A 17614-nucleotide genomic window follows, 5' to 3' on the forward strand; every position below is an offset into this window, starting at 1 on the left:
TCTGTACTAGCCATGTCTCAATGCTTGGTGACTCTTATCCTGGCATGTTTTGGCAGGAAAGAACTCTTCACCTGGTTTGCCTAATCTACATTGGCTTCTAGTTTCAACAGGAATTGTTTACATGCATTTAATTTTAGCTCTTGGGCTATAACATATCATTGTTCTTTTTACTTATCCCCTCCCCTTGTACTTGAAACAGACAGGCATCTTCAGTTCCTGCTGTTCCTGTTTGGTATGCTCTCAGGTGACTTTTAGCTTTGCCTTTTAGATTTCCTGGCACTCCGACATATTTTCCAGTTGTATTTCTTGTGTAAGAAAATATAGACTATGTCATTATAAAGGGGAGTGGAATTTGGGAGACAGTATTTAAATCATTCAGGGAACTAATATCCTGGATTTAAGAAAAAGTAAAGTATTTGCATGACCTTATCTAATTGTTCTGTATTCAATTTACAGGATACTGTATCCAGCTCTTAATTTTATCTATTCCTGTCACAATGAATCTAGAAGAAAAATATATATTTGGAGCTTAGTTTTAAATAAGTCATTTTTAGTAGAATTACTTTTATTAATTTTTTCTTATTTAGGGGAAAAAAGCATTCCCTAGAAAAATAATAATGAACTTTGGACAAAACAATGTTTTCCTAAGCTTGAGTACTCCATGAAAATTGAAAGTACCCAAAACAATCTTGTACAAGTGCTTTGAAAAGTCTCTTGCACAACTCAATTTCTTTATAGTACTTACACAATCATATTTCTGAATGATTTTCTATAAACAATTTTTTTAGGACAAAAAGCTTAAAGATGTACAAAGAGATAGCTTTAGAAGGAAATAGATTTATGATTGTGTACTTCTACACGAGGACAGACATAAAATTATGTATTTTTTTAAGTACAAGTTTCATGTCAATTGTTGAGACAAGGAAATGCAACACACTGTAGGAGGTAATAGTTTGCCACCTAGAGGAGAGATATGAAACAACATTCCTTCAAACAACTTCAGTAGAATTCATTCCTTAATTATTTACTCATTTAATTATCAAAAAAATAAGTATCTACTAGGCTTAATTATTGTGCCAGTACATATTTGATAATCTAAAGATTTATGAGCTCAAAGAAACCACAAAGTGTATCTTACTTTAATTGCACGGCTGCTTCTTTTTAAAATCTTATATTTTTAAGACTATAACTCAAACATCTGGACAACCCTAAATATCATATTTGTGATATGTTACTTTTAGCTGTTGGGATATATTTATTGGTTTTTACTCATCCCACTGTAATATCTACAGTGTAGATATTAGTGGCTTCTCTGTACAAATTAGGAAATGTAGCCTGAGAGAAATTAAATAACAAGTTTAAAGTGTTACAGCTGTTTCATTATAGTGCCAGTGTGACTCCAGAGTGACATCACCCTGCTCAATTCTAGTCTAATCCAGATGCTTACAAACTATCAGATTGTATCTGGGGTGTGGGCAGTGCTTATGGGTTGAAAAGGAGATCATGGCCAGCATTGGACTATCAAGAAAGCAAGCTGGGAGAAGCTTGATGAAGTCAACCAACTAGTCAGAATATAGTTGGTAGGATTGCTCATATATATTGGTCATATATATAGGTTCCTTGTTCATTCCATATAATCAACTCCTAAATATCCCTGAGTTAGTCCATTGTAGGCCAAAATAAATAGAAGGCTGTGACAGTCAGTGTGCACGATCCCCCACTTTGCAGCTGGGTGTCTAATATCGTTAAAAACCACATCTCATGCAATACAGAGATATACAATTTATAAATGAATACATCAAACTCTTTTGCCATCTGATTCAATGTTTTGTCATTTCTGTCAAGTAGACAGGCCATGCTGATTATGTAGATGTGGAAACTGAAATACAAGAGGTTCCCCGAATTCAGTTCTGGTTCCAGGTAATCCTTGGTGCTGGAACTAGTCCCTAGGTTTTCTGAGGTCAACTCAGCATTTTTTCTGTCATTTCTCATCACCAGTAGAACTGGCTTTGCTTTCTCTGACTTTTCTTAGTCACTTCTGTGGTTTTATACCATTCCCTCCTTGTCATTAAATAACTCTCAAGGCAAGGCAGAAATTCTCATGAAAATAGAAAACAAATGTACTAGAGAGGCTGGCCTCTCTAGAGATAAAACAGAGATAAGGAGAAGGCCTGTTGTGAAGTGGTGTTCATTGCTGCAAAGGAGAAAATGGATATATTGGGAGGAAAGGAAAAGAGAGAAAATGAGAACCTCTGAATTAGTTCTGAAGTAGTGAGGAGAACAAATGTTATTTGTATACCTGAAAACAGGTCTCATCTGGAGGAGTTGCATCTAAGGTGAACAAAAGTGTAATTGTAGAAACTGTCTAGCTGTTGAGGTTCTACTGGCAACCATTTTTCAAAGTAAAGAAAACTGATCAACCTCTAGTTTGTTTATGGAGAGGACTTTGCCCAGCTATACCCAGAAAGCTTGAAAATATCACACCAGCACAACCCTGAGACAAACTGTGTTTACCAAGGGGATTTTCTTAAAGAGAAACATTAAGAAACATTAAACAAAATTTGTTTAATTCTGCTGCAGGGACATGTGATAAGTACATGATGACTTTCTATTGTAGAGTGGAAAGACTTAACCTTTCTGCATCTATTCCTGAGGGAGGAAGGAGAGCATTTTCTTAGGGTTTTGAACTTACTTCAGTTGAAATCTAACTGAAAAAGACAGCACCAGAGACTATAGCTTACTTATTTTGTATCTTTCTCTGCACTTAATAACAAGTTTTGTTTTTTTTTTGATGATGATTAATAAAGGGTGCTATATTTTATTTAGTTATTTATATTTAGAAATAATATCCAGATATTCTTATCCAATAAATTTGAATGATTTTAATAAAGACATCTGAGGACAATTTACATTCAAAAAGTAGTTCAATTTGACTTACATTTCCTTCTAGTTGAAAACTCACAGGCTCCAAACCAACTGTTTTCTGTTTGAAAAAAAATTAAAAATCACCCAGAAGCAATGACCCTGATCCCCATGCTTTTATTTATATGTGGTTAAAGTTCAAATTTCTCAACATACCATAATCTCAGTGTAACTGGCCAAATTCCATGGTGGATAATTAGATCTAGCCTAGCAGGGCAGATTTGGAGGAAGAGAGCAGTCACATTGTACTTCTGGTAATCTATGAGCCAAGTTTACTGTGTTTGACATGAGTGGTTGGACTCTCCTCACTTGCTGACTAAACTAGCCCATCAGGTTCTGCAGGTGAGATCACTGCTTGGCTCTTTCATTGCCAGGCCTGGTAGGCGGAAGAAGACATGAAATAAATGGACTGACTTTGGATTTCAGAAATTCTCTTTCCTATTTCCTCTCCCAATCCCTTTCTTCTGCCAACTGTCTAGGGACTGAAGCACTCATTTACAAATGCATGCATGCATTCATCCAACAAATGTTTACTAAGAATCCATAATGTGTCAGACACTGACCTAGGCTCTAGAAATACAATATATATATATGTAAGTACATATATATATATATAATCAGACATTTCCTGCCTTTAAGGACTTATAAATGAATAATTGCAATACTCAGTGAAAAAAAAAATAATAATAATCCAAGTCTCTTAAAAAGCAGAAAGTGCACAAAGGCATGGCATGGAAGTGTATTTATAGATGGGAACATATTAAGTTTATGGATATGTGAACCTGTTTTTCCTTTCCACTGTGCATTCAGAATAAGCCCTACCCTCCCTTCTGCACTCAGAGGCTGTCTTGGCTAAGGCCACCAAAAGCGCTGCTGGAAGCACCGATCTCAAGGGGCTCCACCCACACTGTTTTTGAGTGTCTTCCATGTGTTATCCCACAAGTACTCAGACCCATTAGTAAGATTAATGAATTTTACCATGACATTCACTTTGACCTTATCATGTTAAAGAAAAGAAAAGAGGTATGATTGAACTTCTCAAAAAGCCCTTATGTTTCAGCAAGAGTCTCTGAAGTCTCTTTTGTTGCATAATCATATAAGGATTGATGTTAAATGATATGTTTAAACTCCCCTGATCAATTGAATTATAGTCTTTATGGTTAGGTAATGTGTTGCCTTGCTTATGACATGTATACATGCTTTGAAAATCTATTTACAGCAGAGTTTTTATGCTATTCCTATTAATAGGCTGTCATTGTAACACTATTAAAACACTCTTTATATAGGGGTTTTAATTCAGCCTGTTTCTTTCAGTTTTAGCTTCCTCCCTGACCAATTGTGCTGGGCTATCAGGTCTGCATTATGATTATGAAGCTTTAGGTTATTTGTTGGTATAATATCCACACTAATCATTCATTCAGCAAAAAATTATTGAATGCTACTATGTGCTTAGACTTTTCAAACCAGTCAGTCCTAAAGGAAATCAGTCCTGAATATTCATTGGAAGGACTGATGCTGAAGCTGAAGCTCCAATGCTTTGGCCACCTGATGCAAAGAACTGACTCATTTAAAAAGACCCTGATGCTGGGAAAGGTTGAAGGCAGGAGGAGTAGGGGACGACAGAGGATAAGATGGTTGGATGGCACCACCGACTCGATGGACATGAGTTTGAGCAAGTTTTCTGGGAGTTGGAGATGGACAGGGAAGCCTGGTGTGCTGCAGTCCATGGGGTTGCAAAGAGTTGGACATGACTGAGCAACTGAACTGAACTGAATGTGCTTAGACTTTTCCAATGTTGTGAAGAGTGAGTGGTTAAAAGTTTCCCTATATGTATTAGAAATTTAAGATTTTTTTAACCCATACATTTTAAACATTGGTAAAGTGAAAAGTAAAGTCGCTTAGTCATGTCTGACTCTTTGCAACCGCATGGACTATACAGTCCATGGAATTTTCTAGGCCAGAATACTGGAGTGAGTAGCCTTTCCCTTCCCCAGGGGATCTTCCCAATCCAGGGATTGAGCCCAGGTCTCCCACATTGCAGTTGAGCCACAAGGGAAATAATGGTAAAGACTGTCTTCTATTCATAGGTTTTCTCAATAGTAAGAAATCCCCTTGGTGTTGAGGTATGACTCACAGTTTAAGCCCTTTCCATATTCAATGCCTTTATATTTTTCTCCAGTAAGAGCTATCTGAATAAGCAGAATGTTCTGATTAAAGACACACACACAGAGTTTTTTTTTTTCTTTTTAATTTATTTATTTTTTTATTTTTTCAGTGGGTTTTGTCATACATTGACACGAACCAGCAATAGATTTACAAGTATTCCCCATCCCTATCCCCCCTCCCACCTCCCTCTGCACCCGATTCCTCTGGGTCTTCCCAGTGCACCAGGCCAGAGCACTTGTCTCATGCATCCCACCTGGGCTGGTGACCTGTTTCACCATAGATAATATACATGCTGTTCTTTCGCAACATCCCATCCTCATCTTCTCCCACAGAGTTCAAAAGTCTGTTCTGTACTTCTGTGTCTCTTTTTCTGTTTTGCATATAGGGTTGTTGTTACCATCTTTCTAAATTCCATATATATGTGTTAGTATGCTGTAATGTTCTTTATCTTTCTGGCTTACTTCACTCTGTATAATGGGCTCCAGTTTCATCCATCTCATTAGAACTGATTCAAATGAATTCTTTTTAATGGCTGAGTAATATTCCATGGTGTATATGTACCACAGCTTCCTTATCCATTCATCTGCTGATGGGCATCTAGGTTGCTTCCATGTCCTGGCTATTATAAACAGTGCTGCGATGAACATTGGGGTGCACGTGTCTCTTTCAGATCTGGTTTCCTCAGTGTGTATGCCCAGAAGTGGGATTGCTGGGTCATATGGCAGTTCTATTTCCAGTTTTTTAAGAAATCTCCACACTGTTTTCCATAGTGGCTGTACTAGTTTGCATTCCCACCAACAGTGTAAGAGGGTTCCCTTTTCTCCACAGCCTCTCCAGCATTTATTGCTTGTAGACTTTTGGATAGCAGCCATCCTGACTGGAGTGTAATGGTACCTCATTGTGGTTTTGATTTGCATTTCTCTGATAATGAGTGATGTTGAGCATCTTTTCACACACACAGAGTTTTAATTATCTTTAAATTTAGGTAGCTTTCAGTCATTGAGCACATATTAATATACTGACATAGATGAAGACTGAATTTTCCCTTAAGAGGTTTGTAATCTAGGATATGAGAGATTTGTTTCTTTCAAAATGTGACACTCCTTCCTCACTCCTCAGATTGTGAAAGTGGTTGTTTATGCATTGTTTCCCAAACTTCAGTTGTTGCTCATAATTTTCATAATTTTGCTGTATTCACATACCACATACCACCTGTACAATTGTGCTTCTGAAAATACCACTGTTTTTTTACTTAATGAAATTTATTTAATAATAATAATTGTTAAATCACTAGGTTAATGTGCTAGCTGTAAAATTTTCAAATGTACTTTAATATATATCAAGTTAAGTTGCTTCAGTTGTGTCTGACTCTTTGTGACCTTGTGAACTGTAGCCCGTCAGGCTCTTCTGTCCACGGGATTCTCCAGGCAGGGATACTAGCGTGGGCTGCCACACTCCCCTCCAGAGTATCTTCCTGACCTAGGGATCGAACCCGTGTCTCTTATGCCTTTTGCATTGGCAGGCAAGTTCTTTACCATTAGCACCACCTGGGAAGCCCTAATATGACTTCTAAGTTAAGCGTGACTTCTAAATTAAATTTGTGTGTGTGTGTGTGTGTGTGTGTTTGTGTGTGTCCCCAAATCTTCCCAAGGGCTCCTAGTACTAGATGTGTCATACCTGGGGAAGCTTTGTGAGGAATGGCAGAAAAAAATAAAATGCATAAATAATGATAATAGCCATAGCAGCCGTAACAAGAGCTATTGTTTATTGAAGGTTTCACATGGTCATTTAATTTTATCTTACTTAATCTCTGCAACTCTCACAGCCATGCCTATCACAGAGTGAAACAAAAAGGCAGGAAAAAGAGAAGAGTGGAAGTGAAGCTTCATTTTGTCTAGAGTGGCTCTAGCTAATAATATGCATCACAATATTTTAGTATTTATTCTTTATTTAGATGAGATTTCATACCCAGAATTATTTTATGAAAATTGGAGTGTGATGCTGGCAGATTAAAACACTTTTAATCAAATATATTTGCTCTATTTGTTAGCCAAACAGAATAACAATCACAGAAAAAGGATGTTAGTGTCAATTAAACCCATTCTATGAATGCAGAGAGAAATCAGATTAAAACAGTTTTATTTATATATATTTTTTGGCTAATAGTATTTTGTTTCTCTAGTTGCTCATCAGTGAGAATATCTTTGTCCTACTGAACCAAGGCATTTGTTCAAAAACCTCTGCATTATCTGGTACAGTGCCTAACTTATTAAAGGCAAAATTCTCCTATCTCTCTGCTAAAAAATAGTGAAATAAATATTTTTTATAAACATATTACAAAATGTTAAATTTGGAGGAGACCTGAGGAGACTAAGACAACTCCTTCACTTTATGGAAGGAAAAAAAGTTCAAACCTGGCAATAATTAGAAAAAATTTCCCCGTGTCTGCATAATTGGCATTTCCATCCTTTTATGACATACCCATGTTCTATTTGCATACCTGAATTTTGATTTCTAATATACTGTGAATTCCCAGCACAAACCATGCCTTGTTTCTTACAGCAGAATTCCTTGTATTTAGTGGGTCTGAAAGAATTGTTTTTTGGTTAGCTAAATTGGATAATATACCCCATAAAGCTTGCTTTTTAATTCTTCTTTGACATAAGCTTTCTAGATACTTAAGCCTCATTCAATTATTTATCTTCCCTATAAAAGTGTAAAAGATGTGTATTTGAGAGATACTTTGGTGTGAAATGTACTATAAGAAGTACTGTATTTCCAGAGCTCTGTTTTAACCTGTGAAGTTCAATGCATCTTCCTTTTTAATCCTCAAGACTGCTTTTTTAAAAAAAATAACTTGATGGAATATAACGTACTTCTGCTATCTCCCCCTTCTTCCTGTGCCCTTTTCTCTACCAGGTTTTTTTTTCTCCTAGCCTTCTTGGCACTTGGAAGACTTTTTCTGCCAGATGAGTCATTTAGAGTGGAAAATTTTAACCCGAATTTCCTTTATTGGCTGAGAAAAGAGGCTTGAAGGCAAAGATGCTTGAATTTGCTTCATTAAGGTCTTCATACCTCGCTCCTGACCCTCTCCTGAGAATACCACTTTATATTCAAGTTAGAAAACATCAAATCATCTGCTACTGTGCAGAAAAATCACCTGATCTTGAAATCACACGATCAATACTCAATTTAGAAAGTTTTTTTTGAAGAACAAGAAAAATGTTATTGATTTACTTGTGTGTGCACATTTTTCTTAATACCCAGTCTAATTCCACGAAGGATTTAAGGAGATTTTACAAACACAGATAATACTGTAGGATCAAGAGTGGAAAGGAAAAAATATGTATATTTTGCAAAAAGAGAAAAGGAAAATAGGAGAATTGTTAAGTTGAAAATAAATTGTATTCTAGCACAGAGTAGCTATCAGCTGTCGAGTGTTTATTATAGGTAGAACACAACACTATTTAATCAAAATATGTAGTCTAATATAATATGTAGCCACTGTATTGAATCTGTTTAGATTTGGTAGATGTAGAAATTGAGGCTTGAGCTGGTTAATTTATTGAACTCCTCACTGCTAATTAATGGTGGAAACAGGCTTTTGAATCCAAAGCAATCTATGGCTTGCTTTTTGCAGAGGTATTTATTATTAGTAATGGTAATACACCATACTATCTTAGCAAATATATAAATAAATTAGCTGCATTAAATCAGTCAATTTTTTCCCCTAACTGTCAATGCTTAAGAAGTACAATAGGTTGGAGAATCAGTCATTGTTGGGTACTGGTGGGAGTTGTGGTTTTGATGGAGGATGTAGTAAAATACACAGGTTGTCCCTGCTCTTTCCTACAGTTCAGGTCAAAAGTAGATCATTTAAAGACTAATGTTATCCTTGGATAACCAAGGATATTGGTGTTAAATAAACCATATAGACTCAGCCATCAAGAATCTCCCTGCAATGCGGGAGACTGGGGTTTGATCCCTGAATTGGGAAGATCCCTTGGAGAAGGGAATGCAGCCCACTCCAGTATTCTTGCCTGGAGAATCCCGTGGACAGAGGAGCCTGGCAGGCTACAGTCCATGGGGTCGCAAAGAGTTAGACATGACTGAGCGACTAACACGTTCACCTTCATATGCTGTAAATGTGAAGATAAAACACTAAAAATTTCTACTATGATGTAAATTGCTCAAAATTGTGGTTAAAGCTCTTTACAATCTCATAAATCACCATGCACATTCATCAAATACTATATATTATATATATACACACACACAGACACACACACACACACACAAATATAATACCATACTGCAATATCACAAAACCAGACCTAAAATTAATTTGTTGGCTATATTAAATACTAAATATTTAATAGGATGCAATTTTGTTTGCACTAAAGACATAGGAAAAAAAATTGGGACAATCTAAATATTTCAGGTCTCTTAAGAAAAGTCTCTTGAGAAAGTATTTTGAACAGCTTCTTTTCCTCCAGATAAATTTCCCTGTGGCAAATGGAAGCCATCAGAATAATTCCCTACACCTTAAAGCTACTTCAAAGTACTATAATTTGTCTCCTTGACAGCTTACTGAGTTAGATCAGAGTAATGATTCAAGAAAAATATGCTGACTGTCTATGTCTTAGGCACCATGCTAAGAACATTGTGCACATCATTTAAAAATTTTAATAGCAACTCCATGAGATGTTATTATCCCTATTTTAGAGATTGAGAAACCACAGAAAGATCAAAGAAGTAAAAACGATTTGCCCCAGGGCCACATCCATGATGGAGCCTGAATTTAAACCTAGACATGATCCCAAACCCCATGGACTTAACCACTGGACTGTCCCCCTATCCTCTAAAAGAACGGCTAAGGTTGTGATAAAGACTTGACTATGTATAGACAATTGCTTCAAGAGAGGAAAAAGGCAAGAGGATTTGGAGCATAGGTTTAAGTTCAGTTCAGTTCAGTTGCTCAGTTGTGTCTGACTCTTTGCGACCCCACGGACTGCAGCATGCTAGGCCACCCTGTCCATCACCAGTTTCCAGAGCTTGCTCAAACTCATGTCCATTGAATCAGTGATGCCATCCAACCAGCTCATCCTCTGTCATCCCCTTCTCCTCCTGCCTCAATCCTTCTCAGAATCAGGGTCTTTTCAAATGAGTCAGTTCTTTGCATGAGGTGGCCAAAGTATTGGAGTTTCAGCTTCAGCATCAGTCCTTCCAATGAATATTCAGGACTGATTTCCTTTAGGATGGACTTGTTGGATCTCCTTGCAGTCCAAGGGACTCTCAAGAATCTTCTCCAACACCACAGTTCAAAAGCATCCATTCTTCAGTGCTCAGTTTTCTTTCTAGTCCAACTCTCACATCCATACATGACTACTGGAAAAACCATAGCTTTGACTAGATGGACCTTTGTTGGTAAAGTAATGTCTCTGCTTTCTAATGTGCTGTCTAGGTTGGTCATAACTCTTCTTCCAAGGAGCAAGCATCTTTTAATTTCATGGCCATAGTCACTATCTGCAGTGATTTTGGAGTGCCAAAAATAAAGTCTGTCACTGTTTCCATTGTTTCCCCATCTATTAGCCATGAAGTGATGGGACCAGATGCCATGATCTTAGTTTTCTGAATGTTGAGTTTTAAGGTGACTTTTTCACTCTCCTCTTTTACTTTCATCAAGAGGCTCTTTAGTTCTTTTTTGCTTTCTGCCATAAGGGTGGTGTCATCTGCATATTTGAGGTTATTGATATTTCTCCCGGCAATCTTGATTCCAGCTTGTGCTTCATCCAGCCCAGCGTTTCTCATGACGTACTCTGCATATGTGTTAAATAAGCAGGGTGACAAGATACAGTCTTGACGTACTCCTTTCCTGATTTGGAACCAGTCTGTTGTTCCATGTACAGTTCTAACTGTTGCTTCTTTACCTGCATACAGATTTCTCAGGAGGCAGATCAGGTTGTCTGGTATTCCCATCTCTTGAAGAATTTTCCACAGTTTATTGTGATCCACATAGTCAAAGGCTTTGGCATAGTCAATAAAGCAGAAGTAGATGTTTTTCTGGAACTCTCTTGTCTTTTCAATGATCCAACAGATGTTGGCAATTTGATTTCTGGTTCTTCTGCATTTTCTAAATCCAGCTTGAACATCTGGAATTTCACAGTTCACGTACTGTTGAAGCCTGGCTTGGAGAATTTACTTTACTAGCGTGTGAGGTGAGTGCATTTGTGCGGTAGTTTGAACATTCTTTGGCATTGTCTTTCTTTGGGATTGGAATGAAAACTGACCTTTTCCAGTCCTGTGGCCACTGCTGAGTTTTCCAAATTTGCTAGCATATTGAGTGCAGCACTTTCACAGCATCATCTTTCAGAATTTGAAATAGCTCAACTGGAATTCCATCACATCCACTAGTTTTCTTCGTAGTGATGCTTCCTAAGGGCCACTTGACTTCACATTCCAGGATGTCTGGCTCTAGGTGAGTAATCACACCATTGTGATTATCTGGGTCCTAAAGATCTTTTTTGTATAGTTCTTCTGTGTATTCTTGCCACCTCTTCTTAATATCTTCTGCTTCTGTTAGGTCCATATGATTTCTGTCCTTTATTGTGCCCATCTTTGCATGAAATGTTCCCTTGGTATCCCTAATTTTCTTGAAGAGATCTCTAGTCTTTCCCATTCTGTTGTTTTCCTCTATTTCTTTGCATTGATCACTGAGGAAGATATTCTTGCTATTCTTTGGAGCTCTGCATTCAAATGGGTATATCTTTCCTTTTCTCCTCTGCCTTTTGCTTCTCTTCTTTTCACAGCTGTTTGTAAGGCCTCCTCAAACAACCGTTTTGCCTTTTTGCATATCTTTTTCTTGGGGATGGTCTTGATCCTGCCTCATGTACAATGTCACAAACCTCTGTCCATAGTTCTTCAGGCACTCTATCTGATCTAATCTCTTGAATCTACTAGTCACTTGCACTTTATAATCGTAAGGTATTTTATTTAGGTCATACCTGAATGGTCTAGTGGTTTTCCCTACTTTCTTCAATTTCAGTCTGAATTTGGCAATAAGGAATTCATGATCTGAGCCACAGTCAACTCCCGGTCTTGTTTTTGCTGACTGTATAGAGCTTCTCCATCTTTGGCTGCAAAGAATATAGTCAATCTGATTTCAGTGTTGACGATCTGGTGATGTCCATGTGTAGAGTCTTCTCTTGTGTTGTTGGAAGAGGGTGTTTGCTATGACCAGAACGTACTCTTGGCAAAACTCTATTAGCCTTTGCCCTGCTTCATTCTGTACTCCAAGGCCAAATTTGCCTGTTACTCCAGGTGTTTCTTGACTTCCTACTTTTGCATTCCAGTCCCCTATAATGAAAAAGACATCTTTTTTGTGTGTGAGTTCTGGAAGGTCTTCTAGGTCTTCATAGACCCGTTCAACTTCAGCTTATTCAGTATTACTGGTCGGGGCATAGACTTGGATTACTGTGATATTGAATGGTTTGCCTTGGAAATGAACAGAGATCATTCTGTTGTTTTTGAGATTGCATCCAAGTACTGCATTTTGGACTCTTTTGTTGAGTATGATGACTATTCCATTTCTTCTAAGGGATTCTCACCCACAGTAGTAGATAAATGGTCATCTGAGTTAAATTCACCCATTCCAGTTCATTTTAGTTCCCTGATTCCTAAAATGTCGACGTTCACTCTTGCCATCTCCTGTTTGACCGCTTCCAATTTGCCTTGATTCATGGACCTAACATTCTAGGTTCCTATGCAATATTGCTCTTCACAGCATCGGACCTTGCTTCTATCACCAGTCACATCCACAGCTGGGTGTTGTTTTTCCTTTGGCTCTGTCTCTTCATTCTTTCCAGAGTTATTTCTCCACTGATCTGGAGCATATTGAGCACCTACTGACCTGGGGAGTTCATCTTTCAGTGTCCTATCTTTTTGCCTTTTCATGCTGTTCATGGGTTTAAACTAGCTGAAATTGCTGAAATTGGAAGATGGAATTCTTGCATTCTAGTTATCGAGTGGAAGTATACCATATTCAATGTATTTCTCTATGGTGCACACTGTCCAGGTGATAAAGGGGCTTAGGAAGTGGGGATTAGGAAATATCTCCTGTGTTTAGGCCAAATCACAAGATTTATGAACACTTGCCTCTTCTTTCTCCTACATTCAGTCTCTCTTTTGATGAGAGGAAGAATAGCCTCATTCTGAATCAATGAAAAGACTTCTGTCTTCTTGCCAGCAGATATATGCTATCTGCACTGACAGAATTGAAAGTGTACCTCAAAGGAGCATTCTCTTGGGAAGAAAGGTAATGAGATAAAATAAAAGAGAATGAATATTTTTAAAACCATGGAAACCTAGGATCAAATCCTGGGGTTGATGCTTTTTAGTAGCATAACCTACTTTACTTCTTTGAGCACTGCTTTCTTTTTCTGAAACTTGAGGGTGATTCAAATTACCTCCAGGGTTATAATAAAGATATAATGCATATAATACAGATAAGTTCATGATCCTAAAAGACATAAAACAAATGAAGTCTTTTCATCTCTTGTATGTATCTAAGAGCTCTTCCCTTCCCTTCTCCTCTGCTCTCCCTCTTCTCCCTTTTCTTTTCTTTCTCTTATTTTTTCTGTAGCACTGTTTCACAAGCCCAAGAGTTTTGTCTATGTATATTGTTACTACAACTATGTATAAAAGGAGACCCTGATTCTTTGCATTTGTTTTTGTATTAATATAAGTGTCTCATCTTCACAGGTTTTAGAGGGGAACTCTGGATGCTGGTGGATCAGTGAGAAAAAGCACTTATTTTACCCTGACCTGAGCACTGAAGAGATACCCTTTCACCACTGTTGCAAATTCATGCTTCCAAGAACTGGTGAGTTGAAGAACTTATCCATTGTGTCTCCATTAAAGAAGATATATTGTAAAACATAACTAATAACATCAATGGCAACAACAACAGAAGTAGAAACAAGGGCCTACTATGTAATGCCTTCCTAAGTATTTTCCCTTTAAGGAGATTTTGAGATCCAGTTTTTCTGTGGTTAGACTCTGGATAAGAAAATATTAAGTTGGAAACTCCAAAGATGATGTAAGTCATTGAGTATATTTTAGAGCTGGATTTGTTCAACAACCACTTGTCACTGTCATCCTATAAATGTCTCTCTGTACTAACTCCATTGCCCCAGGCAGTCTTGTGCATCCATAAGACATCTCTCAGCTGTGACCTTCTCTTGGAGGGAGGGAGCTGGCCAAAGGTTGTATACCAACCAAAGCTCCTCATTATATTGGCCTAACTCTCCTGATCCTACATTTCTCAACATGTATCTTTTTCTCCTCTTCTATTGCATAAGTCCAGTGGAACCATTTCCATTGAATTACATGGAAGAGTCTGTTCATGGGGCTAGTCTGGCAGTTCTCCATTGGATATTTAACTTTCACAATTTCACAATTTGCATATACTGTTTTCTTGAAGTCATAGTTAATTCTCAGTTCCTTTAAACAGTTAAATGTCTTTAATTGCCTCTTTATGGTTTTACTGTTCCCCCACCCCAGCCGGGTAATTTTTGGGGATATATCTAGCAACCAATCCATGTCAGGGAAGCAGTAGGACAAATAAAATGATTTTGAACCACCTTGGTTGACTGTTAAGGTGTTTGCAAGAACACTGGAGAAGTGGGGAGGTTGCAGGCAATATGCTAAAATGTTCTGTTACTCTTGTCCCAACTTTGCCGCTTTGTCATTTGGGTGGCCATTTGGATCCTAAGAAATATTAATGACAAACCTAGTCTTGTTTGAAGATGAAAATCCTAACAGTGTTTACCTCATCGGGATATTGTAAGGTTTAGATGAAATAATCTGTATAAGAGGTATGGCACTATGCTTTCCATTCTATAAGAACTCAATATCAGCTGTATAGCTATTCCTACTCTCAATTCTGAAATTCTATTGGCCAACCTTTCTCCATTGGAGTTTTAAAATAAACTGATAATCAGGCTAATATGTTATATGGTTCTTCCAGGGTTCAAGCATTATTGTGAAAGACAGAAACCTTTCCTGAGTCAATACTACTTTTGAAGATAAAATTGGGATACATATTTGCAATGTATTTAACTCCAAAGAAACTATCTGAGGTAACTGGTGGGATATGGGACACAAAAACCTATTAGACATGCAAACTGAATTAATCTTAGTTGAATAAAATTCCTGAACAGCTCATTGCCACATCTGAGGGACAGTTTTGGTCTAAATGAGAATGACCAGAGATGATAGAAAAAGTTCCTTCCTGCTCTTTTAAAAAATATTAGTTAATTATATATTGACATATAGATGATGTACAATATAATGCTAGTTTCAGGTGTACAACATAGTGATGCTACGTTTTAGATGATTATGAAATAGTCAGCATGGTAGTTCTAGTAACCATCTGTATCCATACAAGGTTATCATAGTACTATTGACAATATTCCCCATCCTGTATATTACATCCCTGTGGCTTATTTATAAGTAGAAATTTGTACCTCTTAATTCTCTTCACCTATGCTTATTTTGCCCAACCTCTATTCCTTCCCCCCTGACAACTACCCATTTGTTCTCTGAATCTATGTGTCTGTTTTCATTTCATTTGGTTTGTTAGATTTCACATATAACTGAGATCATTGGGTATTTGTCTTTCTCTAACATTTCTCCTACCATAATACCTTATAGATCAATCCTCATCGTTGTAAATGGCAAGATTTCTTTTTTCATAGCTGAGTAATATTTCTCTCTGTGTATATGTATATAAGTATATATATACATATAGATCCACATCTTCTTTATCCATTCATCTATTGGTAAATAATGCTGTGGTAGCTCAGATGGTAAAGAATCCACCTGTAATGCAGGAGACCCTGGTTTGATTCCTGGGTTGGGAAGATCTGCTGGAGAAGGGACAGGCTACCCACTCCAGTATTCTTGGGCTTCCCTGGTGGCTCAGAAGGTAAAGAATCTGCCTGCAATGCAGGAGACCTGGGTTCTATCCTTGGGTTGTGAAGATCCCCTGGAGAAGCGAACAGCTACCCACTCCAGTACTCTGGCCTGGAGGATACCATGGACTATACAGTCCATGGGGTTACGAAGAGCCAGATACGATTGAGCAACTTTCACTTTCACATTGGTGGGTAATGCTGTAATGAACACAGGGGTGCATATATCTTTTTGAATTAGTGTTTTTGTTTTCTTTAGGTAAATACCCAGGAGTGAAATTGCTGGGTCATGTGGTAGTTCTAGTTTTAATTTCTTGAAGAACCTCCATACTGTTTTCCATAGAGGCTGTACCAATTAACAATCCTACCAACAGTGTTGAAGATTTCCCTTTTTTTCACATCCTCATCAACACTTGTTATCTTTTGTCTTTTTGATAACAGCTGTTCTGAGAGACGTGAGATGATATCTCAAAGTGGATTTGATTTGCATTTCCCTGATGTTCATGATGCTGAGAATATCTTCATGTGTCTGTTGGCCATCTGTATGTTTTCTTTGGAAAAATGTTTATTTAGATAACCTGCCCATGTTTTATCAGGTTATTCTTTTGCTATTGAGTTGTATCAATTATATATATATATCCCCATATTGGACACAATTGTTTCCAAATATCTTCTCCCACTCAGTAGGAGGCTTTTTCATTTTGCTGATGCTTTCCTTTACTAAGCAACAGATTTTTTTAGTTTGATGTAATACTATTTGTTTATTTTGGCTTTTGTTTCCCCCTTGTCTGAAGAGACAGATCCAAAAAAAATATTGCTAAGTCCAGTGTCAAAGGGTATACTGCCTATGTTTTCTCCTTGGAGGTTTATAGTCAATTCTTATAATTGTCTGTAATCCATTTTGAATTCATTTTGGTATATGCTGTGAAAAAGTAGTCCAGTTTCATTCTTTTGCATGTAACTGTCCGGTTTTTCCAACACCACTTATTAAAGAGGTTGTCTTTCCCCCACGCTATAGTCTTGCCTCCTTTGGTGCAGGTTAATTGTGTGTGTGTGTTTCTGGGACTCTTTCCTGTTCTGCCTAAATGCAAACCTGTGTGGCATTTACCCAAGAAATGCAGCCTTTTAGATATGAGTGTGAACTCCACAGGTCCTTTCTTGTGAAGCTTCTCTGCCCTTTCTTTTTAGAGCATTTGCTCACACCACCCCCTCTCTATGGGCCTCCATGTGGGCCTCCAGAACCTTCAGCTCTAATACAAAGGGCGTTCCAACCAGCCAGATCACGTGGCCCAACTTTTAATAGCAACTGCAAAAAGCTGGGGCAAAAGAGAAACTTGATTTCCTTCACAGAACTGAAATGGCTCTGACTAAAACCAAGGGCCCTGAAGTCAGACAGACCTGAATTTAAATACTAGTTCTAACAATGAATTTCTTCCTAAACTTAGGCATAATGTATAATATTATTAAATGATATATATTTCATGGGATCATAATGAAGAGGAAGTGAAGTCATATTTGTAAAGAGCTTCATAGATTGGCCAGCATATAGTAAA

Source organism: Cervus canadensis, chromosome 14 (assembly GCF_019320065.1).
Source record: "Cervus canadensis isolate Bull #8, Minnesota chromosome 14, ASM1932006v1, whole genome shotgun sequence".
Taxonomy (NCBI): domain Eukaryota; kingdom Metazoa; phylum Chordata; class Mammalia; order Artiodactyla; family Cervidae; genus Cervus; species Cervus canadensis.